The sequence below is a fragment of the Suricata suricatta genome, chromosome 15 (genome assembly GCF_006229205.1).
Source record: "Suricata suricatta isolate VVHF042 chromosome 15, meerkat_22Aug2017_6uvM2_HiC, whole genome shotgun sequence".
Taxonomy (NCBI): Eukaryota; Metazoa; Chordata; class Mammalia; order Carnivora; family Herpestidae; genus Suricata; species Suricata suricatta.
In genome coordinates this window covers 66826336-66839235 of record NC_043714.1, presented here as the reverse complement: position 1 = coordinate 66839235, position 12900 = coordinate 66826336, and the positions used below count along the sequence as shown (strand labels likewise).

Genomic DNA, 12900 nt, shown 5'->3' with positions numbered 1-12900 from the left:
AAAATTAAAAGAAAAAATTAGGAAAAGATAAAACAACTTGAATTCTGGAAATAACTCCATGTTGTGATAGGAGGAAAACAAGTTCTAAACAAGATTTTAAATAGAACATTAGATTTGATATGAATTTGGAGAGACTCTGGTTACCATTGTTATTTTTCAGAATAGAGGAAGATATTTTTGTTCTTGATAGATTAATGCTAGTGCTTGGAAAAAAAATCTCAAAAACTCAAAATGGCCTATTGCTTTGATCTTTTTAATCGTGGTGTTATTCAGAGGAAGCTGGAAATCAAACAAAATTTTATTCGATCACGCACATGGTACATTTAATTATAGGCATTATTTAGGGGATACATGAAAGCATTCTGTTAGTATCTTTTGTTTCTTCCATGATAAGAACAAGGGAATTGTTTTCTGTATGGAGGAGTGGATATATTTTTTTCCAGAGGATAATGCAATTTAGAGGCTCTGTGTGTTTTAAGTGTTTCTCGGGGCTGATTAAAGCCTTGCACTTGGATTGGAAAGCTAATGTTCATCTGTGTAATGAATATCCTTTCATTTCATGAAAGAGGGACTTCTTAAGTAGAAGTTACAGTCATGACAGGATCACACAAAGGCAGGTGGCAGTATGCCTATGCCTAGCAAAAAGTTAACAGGAAAAAGGTTGGCATTTAGAGTTTGAGGGACATTCCCAGACTTATTGAAAATTAGATTTTCTTGTGCTTTATCTATCAAATTAAATATTCCTTTTTGAAATGTGCATGTATTAATCTCCATTTTATCCCAGGTACCTAGAGCAGCTTCAATGACTAACTGAAAAATGAATTGAAAAGTGGATCAGTGAATAACAATGGACGATTGAAATGAATGATTATCTTCCCTTGATGATAATCAGTCTACACATTCCTCTTACATTTTCAACTTTCTAGAGCAGAAGTCAACAAATTACCACTGGTTGGCCAAATCCCGTTTGCCACCTACCTTTGTAAGTAAAGTCTTATTGGAATATAACCATACCTACCTGTTTGTGCTTGTCTACAGCTGCTTTTATGCTATGATGGCAGAGTGCCCACAACACAGATTGTGAGTCACAGTGTTTACCATCTGACTCTTTACAAATAAATGTTTGCTGCCTCTGTTCTAGAGAATGATCAAGGGCTTAGAGTTTAAATGATGATAAAGCCCAAGAGAGAGAACCTGATGGGGTTTGCTTTCAGGGTATGATTCAGAACAATAATTTCAGCTTCTCAGAGCCCCTTGAAGACAAGTCATAAGTAATAATCCTCCTGCTTGCTCTTCATGCTCTGCATTAGGAAAACAGAATCCTCTCTGGGTGTTTCACAATAAGGAATTTGAAACAGATAACTGTTTTTAATAGTGCTATAAGGATCGAAGCAACAAAAGTAAGAAGGTGACAGTTTAATAACTACAGGAAACTACTAAGACTGCCTTTAGTTCTGCAGAAGAAAAAGAGAAGATAAACAGTGTTAATAGATGTGGATGCTGTTGAAATCTAGCTGCCAGAGGAGGGGTCCAGGACCACACACATGCTAGCCAGCACAGTTGCTGCTACTGCTGGAGGTGCCACTAAAAGATAGGAAAAACATGCTCTCTCCTTCCTCCCACTGTCCAGACTCCCATTAGTGTCTCCTCATGGAATAAATATCAAGAAGTCAGCATGGAAGGGTGCTGGCAGATGTAGCTGATAGACTGCTAGTCTCAGGAGTAGAGAGGATGGAGAGGAACAATGTCCCTGGGGCTGAGGGACAACAGACACTATCTGCCAAAGGCTCATGACATTTGACCAACGTGGTCATCAGGTTCATATTTACATAAGAAGAAGATCCTCGCAAGTAATGGTGGTAGGGATGGTGAGAGAAGGTGCCAAAAAATATGCAATGAGAGGAAGCAGTGTATGTAAAGTCAAGGAATTGAGAAGGAGTGTGCTAAGAGGACTTGGCTTACTTTTGCTTAAAAACATGATGGAAAGAGAGGAGCATGACCTGTGCAAGCTGGAGACCTAACAATGGGGGGCAACCATGAAAATCCCTATGCTTACTATAGAAAGTAGCAATGAGATTTTACCAAGTTTTATTCATTCTGGGCATGATATTCTTCATTGGATGAGTTAGATTCCAGGTTCCTAGGCCAAACACTTATAAAAGGGACCAGAGGGAAGTTTGCATTTTTATGATGATTTGGACTGATTATCCATGGCCGTTTATAGACTTGAGTTTTGAAGGGTTCTGTGCAAACTCTAGATTCATGGGAAGAGTGCCATGATTGATTTATGATGCCTGCCACCAGAATAGGAGTGAAACAGTATGTCATATGTCTGCTGCCATGATTTATAATAATACATATATCTGGGGATAGTTTTTAATTTAGGAATTTTCCCCCAAAAGCAAATGAGCTGTTGAGAATGAGTGCTACAATTAGGTAAGTCTTCAATATATAGTTTCTAGGATAAAGAATAATATAACAGGTCCACAATAGACTCTCATATTCATCTCCAGTTCTTTTTTTGTAAATTTTTAAAAATGTTTTTATTTATTTTTGAGAGAGAGAGAGAGACAGCATGAGCAGGGGAGGGTCAGAGAGAGAAGGAGTCATAGGATCTGAAGACAGGCTCCAGGCTCTGAGCTAGTTGTCAGCTCAGAGCCCAACATGGGGCTTGAACCCAGAAACTATGAGATCATGACCTGAGCTGATGTCAGACGCTTCACTGACTGAGCCACCCAGGTGCCCCTCCAGTTGTTCTTTTTTTAAATTATTTTCTATTTATTTTGTTTGTTTTTTAATAGTTTATTGTCAAATTGGTTTCCATATAATAGCCAGTGCTTTCCCCCACAAGTACCCCCCCTCCATGACCATCACCCCCCTTCCCTCCCCCTCCCCCTTCAGCCCTCGGTTCATTTTCAGTATCAGCTGTTCTTAATTTAAGAAAAAATGGTGCTACCAAACCGGAAACAACTAAAATGTCCCTCAATAGGTAAATGGTTGAACAAATTGTGGTGCATCCATACCATGGACTATTACTCAGCAAGAAATAAGAATGAACTACTAATAGTTGCAAGAGCTTGGATGGGTTGCAAGGTAATCGTGCTGCATGAAAAAAGCCAACCTCAAAGGTTACATTGTTCCCTATTTACTTGATTCCATTTAGGTAGTATTCTAGAAATGACAGAATTATTGGGCTGGAAAACAGATTAATGGTTGCTGATAGTTGGGGATGGTAAAAAGAAAAGTGTGTAACTATAGAGGGATAGCATGAGGAATATCTGTGGTGATGAAATAGTTCTGTATCTTGTCAAATACCTGGTTTTCATATTATACTACAATTATATAGACATAACTATTGGAGAAAACTTGGTGAAAAGTACAAGGATTTCTCTGTGCTATATTTGCAACTTCTGTGACTTTATAAAAAGTTCAAAATAAAGAGTTAAAAAATAAAAATGAAAAAAAAATGGTGCTAAACATATAAGTGTGGCTCAGGGAGTAGTTTTTTGGCTTACCCTCCTCAGGTGTACTTCTGCAGATTTCATGTTACCTTGGTCCTAAAGCATCCTGTCTTAGCTACATAAGTTACTTTAGGACACTTCTTAAAAACTCTTTGTGTATTAGTCTCTTTAACAAATGGTGTTGGGAAAACTGGATAGCTACATGCAAAAGAATGAAACTGGACCACTCTCTTACACCATATGCAAAAATATACTCAAAATGGATTAAGGACATAAATGTGAGAACTGAAACCATAAGAATTGTAAAAGAGAGTAAGGGTGGTAATTTCTCTGTCATTGGTTATAGCAACATCTTTCTGGATATGTCTGTTGAGGCAAGGGAAACAAAAGCAAAAATAAACTGCTAGGACTACATTAAAATAAAAAGCTTTTGCAAGGCAAAGGAAACAATCAATAAAACTAAAAGACAACATACTGAATGGGAGGAGATATTTGCAAATCATGTATCTGATAAAGGGTTAGCATACAAAACATATAAAGAATTTATGCAACTCAACACCAAAAAAACAAATAATTCAGTTAAAAAATTCCGTTAATTGCATTCAGTTCGTGGGAATGCAAACTGGTGCAGCCACTGTTGAAGATAGTATGGAGGGTCCTCAAAAGTTAAAATAGAACCACCATGTGATGCAGTAATCAAACTACTGAGTATTTACCCCCAAATGACACAAACACTAATTCAAAGGGATATGTGTAGCCCTATGTTTATAGCAGCATTATCTACAATAGCCAAATTATGGAAGCAGCCCAAGTGTCCATCAATAGATGAATGGATAAAGAAGATGTGGTATACATATACAATGGAATATTATTCAGCCATAAAAAGGATGAACGTTTGCCATTTGCAACAACACAGACATATTTAGAAGGTATTATGCTAAGTGAAAGAAGTCATAGAAAGACAAATATCATATGCTCTCATATGCAAAATTTAAGAAACAAAACACATAAGCAAAGGGGGAAAAAGAGAGACAAATCAAGAAGCAGGCTTTTAAAAATATTTATTTTTCAGAGAGAGAGAGAGAGAAACAGCACAAGTTGGGAAGGAGCGGAGAGAGAGAGGAAAACAAAGAATCTGAAGCAGGCTCCAGGCTGTCAGCACAGAGCCCAATGTGAGCTCAAACTCACAAACTGTGAGATCATGACCTGAGCCTAAGTCAGATGTTTAACCCACTGAGCCACACAGGTGCTCTGCCAAGAAGCAGATTTTTAACTGTAAAGAGCAAACTGATGGTTATGAGAAGGGGAGGTGAGTGGGAGGAGAGGGTGAAACAGGGGGTGGGGGTTAAGGAGGTCACTTGTCATGATGAGCACCAGGTGACGTATGGAAATACTGAATCACTATATTGTCCACCTGAAACTAATATCACACTGGCTGTTAACTACATTGGGATTAAAAATAAAACTTAATAAACATATAAATAAAAAACAAAAGCATGATTCAAGAGAAAGATGAATAGATTTGGGAGTTACCAGTTGTGTTGGTCTAACTTTTGATTTCACCTCTGAGCAAGCTACTTAACCTCTTGTTCTTAAGAATTCTTCTCCACTTCTTGTAAAAACAATTCTTTGTGTTTTAATTACACATTAATTTCAGTCCATAGAACCACATTTAGATACACTTTTACTTTTGTATACAGTAACTTAATTTTTATATTGTTTCAACTTCATATACAGTGGTAGACGGGAAAACAAATTAAATCAAATCAGAGCATCCCCTCAGCTTTCCCCAGAGGTGGATTTTAGGATTCCAGAGATCATTCAGGGACTTATGTATGCTGATCTTGTTAACTTTTAATGAACCCTCCATTGCATTCATCTTGTCTATATATCCTCTTTATGTCTTGGGCATACACCGTGGAATGACTGATTCTGTACCATGTCAAGGTATCAAAACTTTCTAGGCAGCTATCAAGGGCCCTTTCCCTTCTTCTGAATTCTTCATACCACCCTGGAGCCTGGGCTGATAAACAAAACACAGGTCCTCCCAGCTCGGCCTCCATAAACCTATCTTGGTCTTTGATCTATTTCATAGAAGTGGTCAAGAAAGATGCAGAATCTCTGGGATCCACTGACCTCTGAACACTCATTTAAGGGTTTCCCAACCCATCTCATCTGTGGGAGCTGGGCCACAGTGACTATTTGGGATGAGGTGAGGGAAAGGTATAAAGGTGAGGAAAACCTTTAGTTAAAAAATATTTTATCTATACTTGCTTCTGAAGCTACTCAAAAACAGCCTGTCATTACTGACCTCTTATGGGTTAATGCAGGAAATGATGTAGAAAGCTGCATGTCTGATGTGTACTTTTTTTCAGATCTCCCTGAGGATGGGTTCTTTAGGAAATGGGTATTCACTCCCTTATTTTTTCTTCGGTTTTCCTTCCACACAAAAAAGGAAGTAAGTGAATGCATGACCTAGGAGGGGGGTCACATTCTGTAGATGAGGAAGCAAAGAAACCAACAGGACCCCTAATTCACATAGCTGATTCCTAGCAGAGCCAGTCAAGAACCAAAGCTTTTGCGTATGAGATCAGGGTACTTACCTACAGAGCTGTGCTTGTCCAAACGCGGTGAGCAGGAAAGAAATGGGGGCAAAGGACTTGAACTCATATTTCACAAAAGAAGATCTACAAATAGTCAGAGGTACACCATTAGACATCCAGTTAATTGACTATTATTCTGCAGGGAAATGCAAATAAAAACCACCACATTATGCCACTCGTACTCACTGGTATGGCAAAAATAATTACCAACTGTTGGCAATGTGGAGCCACTGGAGCTCTCATGCAATGGCAGTATCGTGTAAATTTAAGTATATATTTACTATATAATCCACCAATTCTACTGCCACATATTTATAAAAGAAAAAATATATGCTTACAGAAAAGTAATATAAGAATATTTGTACCATCCTTATATTCATAACACTCCCCAACTTGAAACAATCCTCATGTCTGTGACCAGGACACTGGATAAAAATTTTGGTATATTCATACTCTGGAATACTATTCAAAGGTATACTGATGCTCAAACAAATGGCTGAATCTCAAAAAAACGATGTGCAAAGCATGCCACACACACACACACACACACACACACACACTTAGTATAAATCCATTCATGTGAATCCCCTAAACAGGAAAATAAAACTTTTGGTGGTAGAAGTCAGAAAGCGGTTACCTCTGGGCAGTGGTAGGGAGCTAGGAAGGGTTAGGAGGGAATTTTCTCAGGTGATGAGAATGTTCTGTGTTTTGTTTTTGGTGATGACAGCCAGGTGTGCTCAGTTGAGTCCAACAAGTAAATCTCAGCAAACTCAACATCTAAGATATGTACATTTTATTTCATGTGAGCTATAATACTATACTACAACATATCAGAAATTAAGTAACATAATAGTGCTGTCAACAAAACCAAGATCCTGAAGTAAACCTAAAGACACTTAGAAATGTGGCTTCTTTAACTTGGGCAGTCAGAGATTCCACCAGGGAAGTCTGGGCAGAGACCAGGAATGTGCTTGTTAATTTACCCCCACAAGATGGCTCTGACACAGGTGTTCAGAGGACCACTCTGAGCGATACTACTACCCACTTTGCTGCCACAATATATTTTTATACTACCTTGAGCAAGTTCCATTTGATTGACAATTTTCCACTTCCATAATATTGGAGAACTCTGGATTTCATCATTGATACTGGTTTAAAACAATCCTGTCCTGGGGCTCCTGGGTGGCTTAGTCAGCTAAGGTTTGACTCTTGATTTCGGCTGAGGTCATAATCTCATGGTTCATGAGATTGAGCCTTGAGTTGGGCTGTGCTGACAGTGCAGAGCATACTTGGGATTCTCTCTCTCTCTCAAAATAAATAAATAAACATTAAAAAAATAATAAATAAAACAATTCTGTCCTGTAGTCTAACTACCTGGATTGGTTGCTCTCTCCAATTCATTAGGTTTGATTATGTGAATTCACATAAAATATTTAAATCTCATAATGAAAACACTGGTGGGAATCCAAGTTCCCTTTGGGGCAAGTATTTGCTTTTGGCCAGAAACCTATGTCCTTTTCCTGTACATGTCATTTTTCTCATGCTTTTGCTCTTCAGCTGGGTAGCAAAAATGAGAAAATATTACCTCGTAGGCACTATGCCTGCCAAAGAATGTGGCCCATAAGAGATGCTTGATACATGGAGTTGGCTTGAATTGGAATGGATAGTTCAAGAAAAAGAAATAAAGTGGTACTTTGAGAGAGGATGAGCTTAAAAAGATTTCATATAAATGAAGGCACTTGAGATTTCTCTTTTATACCATGGATTATGTCTGGCACACATGTCTGGCACACAGTAGCTACTTTGTATTCTCATAAAATCCCCAAATTTTGTTGATAAAGCAGGTATATAGTATCCTCCTTTTATAGATTGGGACAGAGGCTTGAAGTGATTTAGTGGCCAAGATTAAACAATTATTTAAACAATATTGCATTGTTCAGATTTTCCAAGTATGTGAGGCAAAAGCAAACCACCAAAACTATTTCAGATGCTTATGCCAACAAACAGTTTTGTTTTGTTTGTTTATTTATGTATTTATATATGTATGTATGTATGTACTGTGCTGGTTCAGCCTTGGTTCTGTGTCGTCTTCATGGTGAGAACCAAGGCTGAAAGAGGATTTAAACAGAACATGGGAGAGGTCACAAGTCAACCACACAGAAGCTCTTAAATCTTTGCTAAGACATCACATCTGCTTTCTTCCCGTTGGCAATGGATGAAATACCCAACCCCCTTACAGGGGATGGAAGAGTGAACACTCAGAGTTATGGACTGAATGTCTGTGTCCTTCCAAAATTCATGTGTTGATAGTGCAGTGGTATTAGGATGGTATTACTTTTGGAAGGTAATTAGGTCATGAGGATGGAATCCTGATGAGTGGGTTTAGTTCCCTTATAAGAGAGACTCCACAGAGCTCTCTTGCCCTCTTTATCTGCTCTGTGAGGGCACAAGGACAGAAAGGCAGTTTGCAGCCAGGAAGAGGCTCCTCCCCAGAACCTGACTGTGCTGGCAACCTGATCCCACACTTCTAGCTCAAAGAAGTGGGAGAATCAATTTCTGTTGATTGGAAGCCACTCAGTCTCCGATATTCTGTTATAGCAGCCTGAACTGACTGAGGTACTCAGGAAAAACAAAATAAAATGTACCACAATGGAAACTGGCAAATCCATAATTCAGATTCAGATTTCTCGACTATTAAGGTCCTTCCTCCTTCCACCAAGATCATCCGTTCCCTTACTCATTCACTAATTCTTTAATTGACTTTTTTTGTGTGCAATTAGTAGCATGTAGTAGCCGAAAGATTTGAGTTGGATCCAGAAAAATAAAACTGATTCTGAATCTCATCCCCTTCACTTTTTAGTAGTGGAATAACCAGAGTCATATTGTACCTCAAAGGGGGTGAAGTTTTAAGCAGATGTCCTGAAAATAATGACAAGAGTATCAATTTCACTTGTGCAAATGTGAGCTCATATATTTAAAGCCTGGTCCACATGAATCGCTGGGAGTTTCTCTTACCTTTCTGATATTTTCTCTGCTTTCCATGGATCTTGGTTTTTAAGATTATGTGGATTAAGAATATGTTAACTAAATAATTTTGAACACTGATTTTATTTGGATACCTAAATACATTAAATTCTCTACTAGAACTATTATTCCATGCCCAAACTAAAATAGGATAAAGGATAGATTTAAAAGTCTTCAGAATGCAGGGCAAAATTTAAAAAGCTTTGTGAAAATACATCTCATGTTACTGCCTTGCTTTAATTGTATTCTTATTGCAAGTTCTTCAGCCGTGACTGCTTCCTTTTTATCACATTTGCGAAGTATTCATTGTAGGTGTGATGCTGAAAGTTTAATATAATTTCTTAATATAATTTCACTAAGTTTAATGTATCATGGGAATTAAGGAATCTACTCCTGAAATCACTGTTGCACTACATGCTAACTAACTTGGATGTAAATTTAGCAAATAAATTAAAAATAAAATAAATAAAATATTATGGGAAAACTGAGAGAAACCAAAAATGTAACATCATATACCTATACTTCTCCCATCTGCTGGTCCACAAAAAGCAGGGCAAATATATGGGAGGCCTGCAAAAAATTATTTAGGAGAGTGTTGGCTTGTGACCTAGACTTCCCAAAACTGGGCAGCCAGGAATATGCCTGAGACGGATAGTAAGGACCTGAGAACACATTGTTGTGAACTAGCATGATCTGAGGACCAGTGTTTTATATTTTGTAGTGTTGTTTTTCTCTTTTCTTTTCTTTCCTTTCTCTCTCTCTCTCTTTCTCTTCCTTCCTTCCTTCCTTCCTTCCTTCCTTCCTTCCTTCCTTCCTTCCTTCCTTTCTTTCTTTTGAAAGAGAGAGAGAGACAGAGTCAAAGTCAGGGAGGGGCAGAGAGAGGAGAAACAGAATCTGAAACAGGCTCCAGGCTCTGAGCTGTCAGCACAGAGCCTCATGGGGGGCTGGAACTCACAAACTGTGAGATCATAATCTGAGTGGAAATTGGCTGAGCCAATGAAGCACCCCTAGGACCAGTGTCTTAGAGGCGTGTCCTCCTAGATTCAAGAGCTGAAGGAGTCACTCACTGGTGTTGATGGCTCAGGCTGTCCTTGGATCTTATTTATTTAATTTGAAAAGTTTTATTTTGCCTGTTATGTGTCATTTATTATTTCAAGGCTCCGGGAATGTAATACAATATAAGATAAGAATCAGACCCTGTAGTTTTTAGCGCTAGGGCAAAGCCTCTGCTGAGCACCAGTGTTCCCTTGTGATTTCGGAATTCTCTAATGATTGTGTATGAAACACGGCAGCATACAGCAATCATGACTGCACAGCCTTCCCCTCCTTCATCAGTATAGCAAAGTGCTAGCAGTAGCACTGTGAGACTATGGTAAGATATTGCTGTTTAAATTTTTTTTTTTAGTTTATTTATTTTGAGAGACAGAGGGAGATAAAGTGGACAGAGAGGAAGAGAGAATCCCAAGCAGAGCCTGATGCGGGACTCGTACTCACAAATTTTAAGACGGTGACCCAACCTAAATCAAGAGTCAGATGATCAACCAACTGAACCACCCAGGCGTCCCGGGATGTTACTGCTTAAATCCTGCCCGGTGACTTCACAGCATGTAACCTGCATAAATCTGACAATACTACTCTCCCATTGAGATTCCTGCTGATAACAACTCCATACCCTGGTGTTCAGAGCTTCGCAGAAACTGTTCTTTGACCAAACTCACCTTGTGCCCCTAAGCATACTGCAGACACATTAGTCTTTTTCCAGTTACTTCAACTGACCAGACATTTTCATGTCTCAGGACCTTTACCTATGTACTTTTCTCTACCTGGAATGCTCTTTCCTCCAATCCACATCTGGTGACTTCTGTTCATCCCGTCTAGTTGACCTTACATGCCACTTCATCAAAGCTGTATTCTTGACTCAACCTAACATGAGATCCCTTCTTCTAATCAGTTATTTTCTGGGAGCAGCCTCTAATTTCCTCTTCATTGTGCCCTATCAACAATGGGCTTGAATGAGGGTCTTTTCATGGAACACTGGCTTCTGAGTCTATTAGAGAAAATTCCATATGAAAGAAAATCCAACTTTAGATCACCACCATTGACCTCATCAACAGCACAGTCATCATTTAATGCCGAAAGCTAACATTACCCAAAGTTTTCTGTCTGCCAGAAACTGGGCCACATACATTAAATAGATTATTTCATTTAATCCCACTGTGATCTTATAAGGTAGGTGTTATCATTACTCCCGTCTTAAAGATAGGAAAACTGAGGCTCAGAGAGTTTCATTACATTGTTCAGTGCCTTAAAGCTAGTAAGGAATGCTGCAAGGACCCTGAAATCATGATTCTGATGTCAGCACCCATGCTCTTTACTGTATCTTCTTTAAGACAAGTCATGCCATCAAGTCATGATGGGAACTCTAGGGTCCAGGTCTAGACTTGTGGTTGAAGTCCAAGCCCTTCTATACAAGGAGATTGGGGGTTATCGATTTATGTCCCACCCTTCTTTACATTGGCTCAGTTACTGAGAAGACTTTGATCTACAGGAGAATCAAGGCAGAGACTGACATTGTCAGGGCAATAGGTAAATATTCCCGAGGATGAGGAATGCCATGCCTCCAAAGCATTCCATTTCACCCTCTTACAGTTCTAATCCTTGAGAAATTATTCTTTAGATAGAACTCGAATTTATCTTCCAGTATATTATAGCCATTGGCCATGATTAGTGATTTTCCTCAGATTTCAAGACAATTATTCTGTTTCATAGTCCAGCTTGAAGCTCCCATTGATGAAGAGAGAATCCCTTTCTTATTTCAATAATATCTAGGGATATCTGATTAGTTTTCCAATTGTGCAAAGCCCTTTTCCTTGTATTTTTTTTTTAAATTTGATCTTCATGGCAACAGTTGACAGGCCAGGCATGATTATCACCACTTTCTAGATGAGAATACTGAAGGCCCAAGATGCTTGATGGCTTGTACAAGTTAGTACAGCAAGGAAGCAGCAGAGTTAAGGCCAGCTCTGACTCCAAAATCACCCAGAGCCTCCGAAGTGATCATTTCAAGGCTATTTCACCCTTATCTTATCTCTCCGGTTGCTTATTGGTACCTGGTGAGATATGCCCTGAATCTGATGTGACAGAGAGTCATTTGGGCCGAGGAGGGTGAGATTCTTCTCATCTGTGCACCGTTTACTATATATAAAACTGGACTGGTTAGGCTGACAGGGCCAGGGTCATAATTTCTCAGGAAAATGACAGGCTAATGGAATAAAGGTCATAAATATCATCAAATACAAGCCTGACATTTACCAAGGACAATTGTTTCATCATAAAAGTCTCAGGCTTTTTGGAGCCTTTCAATTAAGACCCCACAGGACATCCTGCCTCCTCACCAAGGAGGAGGAAAGGAAAGAAAAATAAAGTGTGTATATGTGTGTGGCGGTGGGTGGGGGTGGGGAGAAGAGATGGCAGATGAGAAGAGGAACACCAAAGGGGACTTGCCTGTGGTGTTTCAGGAGTAAATTGAGCTCCTAATTCTTTGTGGCCAGTGGCAGGATTAAGAGTTCAAAAGGGCAGGTCATACAAGGGCGCAGGGTCAGCCTGGGTCTTGCAGGGATATGACCCAGGAAATGCTGGCAGGCTGGGCCCCCATACCTTCCCCAGCAGGCCTCCAATTAGGATTTAATGGCCAAATGTGGAATGCATTAGGAGTCTGAGCAGAAAGTCTGTGTTCAAAGGAGCCGGATCTTTTTGGCTAAGTAGAAAAACATTCCTCTATGGTCAGTTTCCTCTTGAACCTTGCTAATGCT

General features: G+C 39.2%; 1 long non-coding RNA gene across 2 annotated transcripts in view; it reads right to left on the bottom strand.

Annotated features, from left to right (window-relative positions):
- Positions 1 to 7173, bottom strand: part of LOC115278662 — a 58746-nt gene extending 51573 nt beyond the window's left edge. For both annotated transcript variants that reach the window (XR_003903017.1, XR_003903018.1), the window contains exons 1-2: positions 7139 to 7173; positions 6065 to 6148 (exon numbers count right to left, since the gene is read on the bottom strand). This is a non-coding gene — a long non-coding RNA (uncharacterized LOC115278662). The remainder of the gene's footprint in view (positions 1 to 6064; positions 6149 to 7138) is intronic.
- Positions 7174 to 12900: the final 5727 nt, after the last annotated feature.